Consider the following 12,593-nt stretch of genomic DNA (forward strand, 5'->3'; position numbering starts at 1 on the left):
TTTCTGTTGACTGTGTAGGTCTTTCTTTTCTCACCTTTGTTCAAATCAAACATGTGGTAAGTGGGTTCCTTATATATTGATTTGAAATGTGGAAAAACATAGTTAACAAGTGACTTACAGATCTCTCAATATATTCTGTTCTATGTATAAAATTCTCTGCAAAAGTGATGTGTTTTAGAAGCAAAGCTAACAGTAGTGACAGGATTTTTTTAAAAGATTCTCTCTCTCTGTGACACATTTTTCTCCTCTCTTCCTCATCTGCAATAGTGAGTGCATGGGAGTATCATTCTTGAAGAACAGTAGAGGGCTTATTCTGACATTTTCTAGTGAGTAATAAACATCTTTGTGGTGCAGCGGCGGCCTCTGTGACTGCCAAGAAAGCCAGGTTGGAGGTGGTGTTGTCAATGAGCTGTGGAAGCACTGCTCTCATTGTCACATCTCCTCCTGCTTCTCTTGTGGCCACAGCGGAAGTTGCCATGCCCTGCAGTGAGGTATCATCCCTTCTGCCGGCCAGTGTGTCTGTGTCCAGTTCATCCTCTGCCCCCCTCACTGCTGTTATGACACCGCCCCCCCCCTCAGTCAATACAGTGGTGTATGACTCTGTGTGATCATTCAGAGAGAAACCTGGGAAGAGCTTGATTTCAGAGACAGTGACTCTGAGAAGCTCAATCTGTAGTTCTCCTTTCACAGCATATCTGAGCCCTGCTCAGAATGCTGCTGAGTTGAATTCACAGAATCCTGCAGTTCCTTCATCTTCTCTCTGTAAGAAGGCTCTGATGCAGTCTCTGATCAGTACTGCTACTTGTCTGCACTGCATCAAGCAGCTGAAGAAGAGAGGGATTTTATATATCTGTCTCTTCTCTCACTCTCATTGTTTCTATTATATCTGTAACAACAACTTCTGTCTCTCTGTAAGTATTACTTCACAGAAAGACATTATATCAGTTCTGATAAGAAGTCTAGATACTCAAGCAGTACAGAGTGAGAGTCTCAGAGCTTTAAGTATTGACAGATTCTGTCAAGACTGAGAAGATCTCTCTTACTCATCTGCAAAAGAAGATAAAAGTATAAGTCTCTGAGATAAAAAAACACCTCAGAATGACTGATCTTAAGAAGAAATCAGTCAGTATCACTATTGAAAGTGCTGCAGAGATCAATCACTGATTGAAGAGAATCTCACTTCAGTTAAAGCAGATGACTGAGATGTTTTGTAAGTTGATAAGTTGATACTTTCAGTATCTCTCATGCTCTTCTGTAGCATGCTTCTCTGTGATGCTGCAGCACTAACTTCTCAGCAGATAAAGATGTCAGTGCTGAAGACTTCAACAGTGAAGAATGAGTTTAATAAGAGTGTAATTATTGATGAGTAGATTCTGAGATTCTCTCTTTTTACTTTTTCAGCAGGCTGCAGCCTTACTAGAATAGCAGCAGTCTGCAGGTTGATTAATATTAATCTTTTTTATTAGTTTCAAATATTCCTTCTCTCTAACTACTTCAGGAATTTTACACTTGTGTAGTCTTATTAAACTTCTAAAAATCCTTTGAGAGAAAATAGAAGAAGAGTGCTACAGAGTCTATAAGATACTGGCTCATCACTGTGAGATCATCTCTAAAAAACTCTTTGAGAAAAATGAGAAGTCTCAAGCAGCATTTCTTACTCAATGTCTCTGACATGTAACAGGGCAGTCTCTACTAGCTATCTCATAGATTGTAATCTCTTTCTCAGCATTTTTCAAATGCTCAAGCAGTTCTCATGAATTCTCTGATGATGAATAATCTTCTCATTTAATGAGATATTAAAGCTTGCTGTAATGTGTTTACTTGTTTAATATTTTCTTCATAAGATATTCAGTATCACTCTCAATCTCAATATTATTCAGCTGAGACAGCTTCACTCTGAGACATTGCTTATAGAGCTTCAAATAGAAAATGTGAAAAATAGAATGAATTGATTTCAATTCTGTGAGTAATTTCAACTCATATATCTGCTTACTCATCACTCTTGTTATCAGAAAAGATTCTAGTCACTACTCACTAAGCTTCTTACACAGTCTTATTATCTTGATATTCTTTACTGAAAGTAGTACTTAATTCTCTATCAAGAACTTCATTGAAAGATATTTTCAATTATAGTATTTTATCTGCTGCTTCTGAACATGATGAATGCTTTTCACTGTCTTCTCATGAATTTTGTTCAAAAGTTTCAATCTCACTTTTACTTCTAACACTGAGAAATACTTCATTCTCTGTACCTGTCTGATATTCTGACTGTCTATCTTCCCCTTTAAAATGTTATCTGTGATGTCACTGAGTAACAAAGGATTATATTTATAATAAGTATAAAAAGAAGATATCTTTAAGATTGCATTCTTTGCATTGTTATATATGAATTCAGTGATCAGAAGATGTTTGAGTCAATCATTCTGATAATATAAATAGAACACTCAAAGATGCTGTTCTAGTGTCTGATTCTGATATTCAGTCTGATCATCAGTCTGCAGATGAAATGCAGTACTGAGAAGACATCTTATTATAAGATGATAGCAAAAAGCTGATCAGTATTTGCTGATGAAGAGGGATTCTCAATCTATTATCAATGATTTCAGAGCACTGTGATCACAAATGATGATATCTAAAAACAGGTCAGTCAATTCAGAGGCTTTAACCTTTTTATGAGTAGAAATATATCTGATCATCTTTGTAAAGTGATCAACAATGACCAAAATCAAGTCATATTCTTTAACTCTTATTAACTTCAATAGATCAACTATGAAATTCATTAATAGATTCTGTCATGAGCTCTTTGAAACAGGCAGTGATGTCAACTTGCTGTATTACTTATACTGTGAGACCTTTATTCTTTGATAGATATTGTAAGTTTTAATATACTCTTTGACATCTGTCTGAAGCTTGTCTCAAATGTATTTATATTTTAGAAGCTTCTCAGTCTTCTCTAATCTGAAGTGCCCTGTATGAGAATTATCATGATGAATTCTTAATAACTCCTGACACACTGCCCTGCTATGAGAGATGAAGACTGAATCATTTAACAGTAGGAGTTTACATTCTTCTAGTTATCAGTGACTTGATTCCTTAGCAGCACTGTCTCACTCAGAGTCTGCCTCTTTCAAGTTCAAACTGAATTCTTTCTTCTTCAACTTTTGAATTTGAGCTGCAGTAGAGACATTTCTCTTCTATAACTTATCAATGAATTTCAAAAGTAGTTGAGTTGAAAGATTGTAGACTGTTTTGTTCTTTGTCAATTCAATAGTTGTAAGATGTGATATGAGAAGCTCATGATCTTCAGTGTCAGTTCTTCACAGAGACTCAGGTTCTCTTTCACCTTCTATACTGAGTTGTGCAGCTGTCTCTTCAGTGCTGTTCCTGAGCTTTAGAGAATCTCAACTCCCTACAGCCAGCTTCTTCTGCAGTGATGACAGAGATTCTTTTGTAGAATTCTTCTTCACATCAACAATATTATAATCAGGCTGCTTAGACAGTATATTGACAGGATTAAGCTGATCTGAATAGTATTGAATATAGAAATTATACTCTGAAAGCAGCTCTGCTCACCTGACTTGACATTCTGTCAAGCTCTTTGTTGTCAAGAAGTAACACAGATTTGCATGATCAGTGAGAACTTACACTGAGTACTTACTACTCTGAAGATAATGTCACTAGATCTTAAAGAATTCAATAATTACTAACATCTTCTGATCATAAATATCATATCTTCTCTGTGTGAGTGATAACTTCTTGAAGAAGAAGGTCACTAATCTTCATTTATGATATCTTGTAGACTCTGTGAAAAAGCCTTCTCTCACAGACAATTCATTGTCTGTTTTCTTAGAAATGATTATTCTCTGATTCTTTCAATATTGAAAGGTCTTCAATGTCAACTGTGAAAAGATTTCACAGATCTCATTCCTGAATACATCAGTCTCACACTGACTGAATAAGTCAGGGTTAAAATGATTCAGCATTGTGACATCTGTAAAAGCTTGTTTCAATTCTACAAATGTCTGTGCGGCATCTTGAGTGAGAATAAATGATTCTGTTTTTCTGTCTTTCACACTTCTCTTCAACAGATTTGTAAGAAGGGCAGTAATCTGTGAATATGCATAGATGAATCATCTGTAGAAATTCACAAATTCTAGAAACATCTGTATCTCGCAGTACATCCGCGGCGCTGGCCAGTTCTCAATGATGAAGACCCAGCTCCTGTTCATTGAAATGTCATTCACTTTAACAACATAATCTAAGAAATCAATCTCCTGCATGTAGAATGAGCATTTTTCAGTGTTTACATAGAGTTGATGCTGTCTCAAGTGACTCAACACTTCTTGAACATGAGTATCATGTTCTTTCTCTGATTTTGAGAAGATTAAAATGTCATTCAGGTATACTATGCAGGAGATGTCAACAAGGCCCTGCAGTGCCTCATTTATATAGATCTGGAAGATGGCTGAAGTGTTACAAAGATCAAAAGATAAAACAAGATATTCAAAATTGCTGTACTTGATATGAAAAGCTGTTTTTCAAATATTGTCTTTATTAACTCTGATTCTATGATAGACATTCTGTATATCAATCTTTAAGAACACCTTTGCTTCAGATAATCAATTGATCATCTTGTTAATTAATGATAATAAATAGTGATTCTTAACTGTCACCTTATTGAGGCCTCTGTAGTCTATGCATAGATGTAGCCTATCATTCTTCTTAAGTACAAAGAGTATAGACATCTCTGCTGAACTCTTTGATGAATATATTCAGTTCTTTGATTGTGCTTCTTCAAGATATTTGTGCAGAACATTCAACTTCTTTACAGACAAGTTGTAAAGAGGCCTGTACAGTGCTGTTACACTGTTCTCAAGGCAAATCTTATATCACATCTTGATGTCAGGAAACTTCACTGCTTCCCTTTCTGAAAAGACATTCTTAAAATCTGTAAAGAGACATTGTATACATCTGTCTTCAATGATAGATACTGCTGCTAATCTTGCAGCAAGAGTGATGACTTCTTCACCTGTTCTCAAGTCTCAATCACCTGCTACACAGTATATCAACTCAATCTTTTTCTCAAGATTCTTCTGATGAAACTCTTCAGATTTCTCTATCACTGTCTCTTTATCAGTGAGGCAGTACTGTTATGTCTGAGTGATTCAGTCAATGAGAGAATTGTTTTCTCTTAACTATGAAAGATCTAGAATGATGTTCTCATCTATAATATTGACTGTGTGAAGAAGCAGACTGCTCTTCTTGAAGATTTCTTCTAAGTCTGTAGTCACACACTTTGCTTGAATTATGTCAAAATGATGGTATTTCATTTCATCTGTAAATTTCACATAATCTGACAGATCTATCTTCTTTCAATTCTTCATTAAAGAAAAGAAATAGAATATGAAGTTAGCATTCACTCTGAAGTTGAGTAGGCATCTCACTGATATCTTCTCATTTGAGGTATACATTGTGATCATAACATGAACTTGAAGATATGAGAATTGTCAATTCTTTTCTTTCTCTTCTTTATCTTCCGTGAATACATTTATCAGAAGAGGAGTTAACTTTGAGAAGATGTCTTCTCAGTTCCTTCTCTTCTTCAGCTTCTTACAATCACTGATATAGTGATTACCAGCTCTGCAGTTGAAACAGAGATCTTTATCAAATCTTTTTTAATATTTCTTTGCAGTGAGTGAAGAATCAGAACACTTGAAATTCTTCTTTACTTTCTTCACACTGAAGCTGTCATAACACTGTTTAGATTTCATCATTGATTACTTAGAAGAGGTCTTATTAATCTTTTTCTCAGAGAATTGATTATTCAAATAGATTCAGAAAGCCAGGTTGACAAGCTCAGTGTGATTGATTGATGAACTCTGATACTGTGATATCATTGTCTGCACTTTGTGAGTCAGCTTCATGAGATAAAGCTGTGTTTTTAATTGATTCAAATCATTGATCAATTCCTCTCAATATTCTTCAAATCTTGTGTTGAAATTGAAAGAATTTTCATTATCTTATTAATGTAATGAGTTGAACTGCTGCACTGCTGTGAAGCTGCAATTGCAGTGATCTTCAATTTGATTCAGTAGAAAGTTCTTGAATTCTTTTCAAGTCATGACAGCATTGATATGCTCAAGCTTCCTCTTCTTAGTGGCCCAAGTAGTTGCAGAGATGCCTTCAAGAAGGTTGACAGTGTATATTACTTGTATCTCATGAGTATTATACTGGCTCAGGTTAAGGCGGAATTTCCATTCAAGGATACAGATAAAGCTGTGGAATTCAGACAAGATGTTTCTCTTATATCTCAGTGAATCTCCAATCTTAATCTCTCTATCTCCATGATAGATGTAGGTGTGTAGAGGCCACGGCGGTAGCAGGGCGGTTGAAGGGCCCATGTCAAAATGTGCAGCAGATTCAGAAATCTCGGATTCCTGCTGAGATAGAGATGTACACACTCTAGGGAATGATGTAGTGTTTCCCTCAGAGGGTGGGATTGAGTCAGTCTCAGTGTGAGTGTGTGGGGCCATATTAGTCTGTTAGAGCTTGACTGATTCAAACTTGTAATCAGGTTGAGTGATTTGAATTGTAATATAGCAGAACTGAAGCAGTGACTAGTCAGCAGTGATATGTAGAGAAAGTTGTTTGAGAAGCTGTATAAGTGAGCTTGACTATCTTGCTTAAATAGCAAGCTCATAGGCTACAGAGTTGTTGCAAGAATATCACAGATATAGTACTTAGTATACTAAGAAGATTGTATGAGACATGCAGTAACTCTTGTGTATATTTCAGTAGTAGCAAAACAAATCACTGACTTCTTTCATGAGAAGCCAGCATCTAGCTATTCTATATAGACAATGAGAGGATATCTTCTCTCATTTCTTGAGTGAGAATAGTCAGAGTGATATCTCAGCAGCACCTTACTATCAAGAAAAAGTAATCTGCTGACCTCATATAGAAGCGGGGTTCTCATATTCATCAATCAGATCTTTCTATGATATATCTGAATAATGTCATAGAGTGGTTGGAAACCGGTTCAGACAGGATGAAATCATTCGCATGAAAGCAATGAGTCGTGTGAAACCGCAACAGGGCCTTGGCGCGGCCGGGAGCGTGACAAATAGTTATAATCTACTATCTGATGATAGTGATTAGATTCTACTCTACTCTCTTTTAGTATGAGTATACAATAAAAACAACAAAAAAAGTTTAAAAACTCTTTAAAAATCACATTTATTCAAAATAATGTGAATAGAATCTCAAATTGCATTTATTCTTGTCTTCAAATTGCATTTTAATAAAAAGTTGATTTTATACTGCTTCAGGAGCTGAATTTTGATGCTGAGTAAAAATATGTCATTTCTCATTCAAGCTACTACTGCTTTTCACCTCAAAAGTCTGAGATAAAGTCAAGAGTAGTGATCTATGAAAGAAAGAGATCAAGATATTAATTTAATCTAAGATTTGATATCATGTCTGACCCTGATATTCTGATGAGTGATATTATAGATAAAGAGAATGAGTTTAATACTATACAGCTCATAAATATCTATAATGAAAAGTCATTGAAGAAAAATAATAACATCTGAACAATTGATAGAGAATTTCTGAACATAACTTCATTGCGAAACTCTATAATTGCAGGAGATTTCAATACACATCATCTCTGATGAAATTCAGAATGCAAAAGAGCAGTAAGAGCTGATAATCTGATTGAATGAATCTTTGAGCATTCAATAGATTTAGTTAACAAGTCTGATCAACAAACATTCTTTAGAAAAGGTATGAAACAGAAATCTATTATAGATCTAATCTTCATATCATCAAATCTAATAGAAAAGAGACTTGTAAACTGATTTATTAATTCAAATGAGACATCAGGATCAGATCATGAGATTATTCAATTTAATATTGAACTGAGTGAGGAATAAATGAGTGAAAATCCTCTTCTCTCTAATCAGTTTAACTTTGAAAAAGCTGACTGGAAGGCAGTTGAAGAAAGCATAAAACTGTTAAAATCTGAAAGACAGAGTGAGCTGTATTGAAATCCTGATCAAGATATCTCAAATGAAATGCTTGAGAATAGAGTGAAGCTCATTACATCTATTATTCTAGCAAGTGTTAAAGATAATATTTCAAAGAGAAAGTCTTCTGAGTATTTAAAACCTTGATGAAATGAGAATATCACATCTAAAAGAAAACAATTGACTACTGCTAGAAGAGATTGAAAGAATGATATAATTTCTGATAAAGAGTTCAAAGCTGTCAGAAATGAATATTTTTCAGATATTAAAAAAGCTAAAACAGACTGCTGAAATAAATTTCTTGAAGAAGTACAAGAAAAAGAAGTTTTTAAAGCTTTTAACTATACTAAAACAAGAAGTGTAGCAAAACTTTCAACCTTAGAATATGAGTTTCAGAATGAATCATATACAGCAAACTCTTTTAAGAAAAAATGTTAAGCTTTTATAAGAACTCTCTTTCAATACTCATCAGATTCAGATTCAGAGGAAGAGAATATATCACTTCTTAACTATATTGATGAAAATGACTGAGAATGACCTGATCTTACTCAAGATGAATTAGAGTCAGCTATTTTCTCAAGTTTAGTTAAGACTGCTGCAGAGCCTGATTCAATTAATCACTTGATTATTTAAAATACATACTTCTACTTAAAGAATGAATATTTTAAGCTCTTTTTCAATCTCTTGAAAAATGAATATTATTCTGAATGCTGAAGAGAAGCCACTGAAGTGATTCTTGCAAAACTTAATAGAAAAACTTCAATTCTTAAGTCATATAGAGTAGTATCTCTATTGAACTGTCTAGAAAAGGTTTTAGAAAAGATAATATCTACTCAACTATCTTTTATAAGCTCTGTCAGTAATTCTCTTTTATTCAGTGAATAAATGAGAGATAGAAAACAGTGTTCTACAATTGACACTGTTCTCTCAGTTGTTCATAATATTCAAATAGCAAAGCATGAAGATCTGGTCTCAACTGCAGTTTTTATTGATATAAAAGAAGCATTTGATCATGTTTCAAAGTCAAAGTTAATTCAGACATTGAAGATGTTAAAACTGCCACTTTCTCTAATAAAATGAGTTAACTGTTTTATATCTAAAAGAATTATATAACTTTTCTTTGATGGAATGAAATAAGACAAGACTGAGATAAAAATAGAAGTATTATAAGAATCTTCAATCTCACTCATTTTATTTGTAATATACACTGTATATCTATTCAAGAATAGAAATATGAGAATAGTGAGATCTCTGAGTTATGTGAATGATATTGATCTAGTCTACAGCTCAAAAACTATTGAAGAGAATTTGAAAGTGATTGAAGAAGCTGCAAAGAAAATCTTTGTTAGAGCAGATATCAATCAAATTCAATTTAATATGAATAAAACTGAGTTAATTCATTTCTTTTCTAGATTCAATGAGAAAGAACTATCTCTAACTCTTTTAAATAGAGAGATTAAACCCAGTGTAAATGTCAAATGATTAGAAGTATGATTAAACTTCAAGTTGAATTTTAAATATCACATTTAACAAAGAACTGTCAAGGCAGAAAGGCTATTAAACAACATAATCAGACTATCAAATACAGAGAGAGGTCTATTCTTCCAGGCTATGAGATAGTTATATATAGTCTGTATTACATCAGTAGCTGATTATGAAGTTCAAGTTTGATAAAATAATCAAGGAAATTTCACTGAACTCTTTCAAAGTCTGTAAAACAGAGTCTTGAGAAGAATTCTGAGAGTATTCAAATCATCTTCTATTAAAGCAATGAAAATTGAAGCTTCAATTCCTTCTTCTGCTATTAGATTTAAAAAGACCTGTATAAACTATGCTCTGAGAGTTATAAAGATGAGCTCAAATTATATAATCAGAGAAAGAGTCTCTTCTTCATTTTCATCAATTCACTCTGAAAATGAATTGAATTGAAATAGATTTCTTGATTGAAATGAAAATAATTCTTTAAAGAAAATGTCTTCTCAACTGTACAGACTATGCTCTCTGATTAAAAATCAATTTTCTTCTTTAAATATTGAAAAAGTGAATTATGAGAAGTTGTCTCTCTGAAGAGAAAAGCTTGAATCTCTTATAGACTTACAAATAAGTGAACTATCAAAAGAGAAAGAATATGAACAGTATTTAAAGAGAATTTCTACAATTAATATAAAAGACTCTATTCTGATTTATTCAGATGACTCAAAAAATAAGAATCTGAATAGATTAGACACAGGCATTGCTTATACTGAAGATAATATCAATTTTATCTCAGATTTCTGAAATCTAGGCTGTGAATCTGAAGTCTTTGATGCTGAACTATTTGTAATAGTGAAAGCTTTCAAACTCATAGAAATAAAATCTCATAAAAGAGGAAATAGTTTGAAAGAGATATGAATATTCTCTGATAGTCAAGCTGCTTTTAAAAGACTTAGAAATAGTCAGATTCATAATAATCAAATGAATCTTGAACTAATCTTAAACTCTGTTTTGAAAATTCAAAAGAGAAGAATATCAAATCTGATAATTCATCTGCACTAAGTTGCTGCTTATATGAATATTCATGACAATGAATTGGCTGATTCAGCTGTAAAAAAGAGTGCAGAATTAAGCAGATCTATTCAAAAAGTTATATTCTGATCTTTTATAAAGAGAAAAATAAAAGAATCTTGTTTAGATAAGTGAAATGAAAGCTGACAGAAACAAAAGAAGAGTATATATTATTCAAGATTTGAAATAAAACTCAAGTGAAAATCTTGTTCAATTAAATGTAAAAAGAAAATATTCTCATCTATAATACAGTTAAAACTAGAACATGACTATTTCAAATCTTATATACAAAGATTTGATGATAGATTTGACTCAATAGAATGCTCATTCTGCAATACAAATGAGAATGCTGAGTATATTGTAATGCACTGTGCATTATACAATAGTCTCAGAGCCAGATTGAAAGAGAAGTATGATCTAAATTAATTAAATATAAGATTCTTATTCTCAACTGAGACAGGAATTAAATACTTAATAGACTTTCTATCAGAAACTCAAGCAGCTACAAGAAAATAGCTAAATTCAGAATTATCTGAATATGAAGAGAGGGAAATCAATCAGATATAGTCTGTTAAAACAGCTATATACTATCTTTTAATAATTTGTTTTGTTACAGTCTTTCTTTACTTTATCTTTTTCTTTCAATTCCTTTCTGTCTATCTATTTAATATGTCTATCTTTAAGACTGTGTTCTCTTTTCCTTTGTCATGATATTGTCAAATGATTTCAAAATATCAGAAGATGTTAAAACACTGTAATTTGTAAACAGTTTTTGTATTCTGAGCTGAAATTTTCTGATTTTGCATATCTGAAATTGATGAATGTATTTAGTTAACTTTACAGATATAGGAAAAACTCTGAGAACTAAAAGTTCTCAGGTAGATGTCATAGTCTCTGACTGCATACATCTATAATTGAAGAATAATAATAATAATAAGAATGAGTATTAAAATACATTCTTAAAGTGAGATTATTATTATTTACTCATTATATCTGTTTAAAGTAAAAGCTTGATTAAACTCTATGTATCTTATTTCAGTCTGTAGTGATGTGAGTAGTAAATACAGAGATAATAAGAATTTACTCTTACAGTGTTAATACACTTAATTGAGAAGAAATTAAATTATGCTTATAAGTAATATAAATGAAATCTAAGTTTATACTTAGTTTGAAATTAATATAAAATATCTTAGCTTTATATTTCTTATCTGAACTAAAATTTGTAAGTTTTTCATTTACTTAATTTAATTCTTATTTAAATTACAGAATTCATTTCTTAAATCTAGTAACTAATTTATAAGAGAGATTTAAAGCTGTAAATCACTTTCTTATCTTAATTAAATAGATAGTGTAGAAAGATTCTTCTTCTAGAGTAAATACTACTTTAATATATTTAAAATCTGCTATAAAAGAGATTTTAATCAAGTGAGAATGTTTTTTATTCTGAAAACTCATTTAATATAGTAATATTATAATAGTATTAATTTTAAATTATATCTTAAAATAGAGTGATAAAACTAGAGAATTTTATTTTATAAGATTTTCATCTCTGTGAGTGAAAGATAAGATCATGAGAGAAAGTATATATAATAATTCACTACTCACTGTTAATATCTGAAAGAGAGATGAAGAAGCAGAGTAACTTCTATTTTTTAATATTTTAATTTAAAATATGAGATCTGATTAAGTTCACAGACTGAGAATAATAATAGTATAGTAATGTATTAATACAGATAAACTAAGTAGTGATAAAGATTGAGTGAAAGCAGTTAAATATATAATATAGATAATATTTTATAATAGTAATCTTATATTTATAAGTCTGTAATCTCTCTTTACTTTATCTTTTTCTTTATCTTTTTCTTTCAATTTCTTTCTATCTATCTGTTTAATGTGTCTATCTTTGAGACTGTGTTCTTTTTCTCTTTTCTTTTATCATGATATTGTCAAATGATTTCAAAGTATTAAAAGATGTTAAAATACTGTAATTTGTAAACAGTTTTTATATTCTGAGCTGAAATT

This window comes from Blastomyces dermatitidis (genome assembly GCF_000003525.1).
Source record: "Blastomyces dermatitidis ER-3 genomic scaffold supercont1.10, whole genome shotgun sequence".
Taxonomy (NCBI): domain Eukaryota; kingdom Fungi; phylum Ascomycota; class Eurotiomycetes; order Onygenales; family Ajellomycetaceae; genus Blastomyces; species Blastomyces dermatitidis.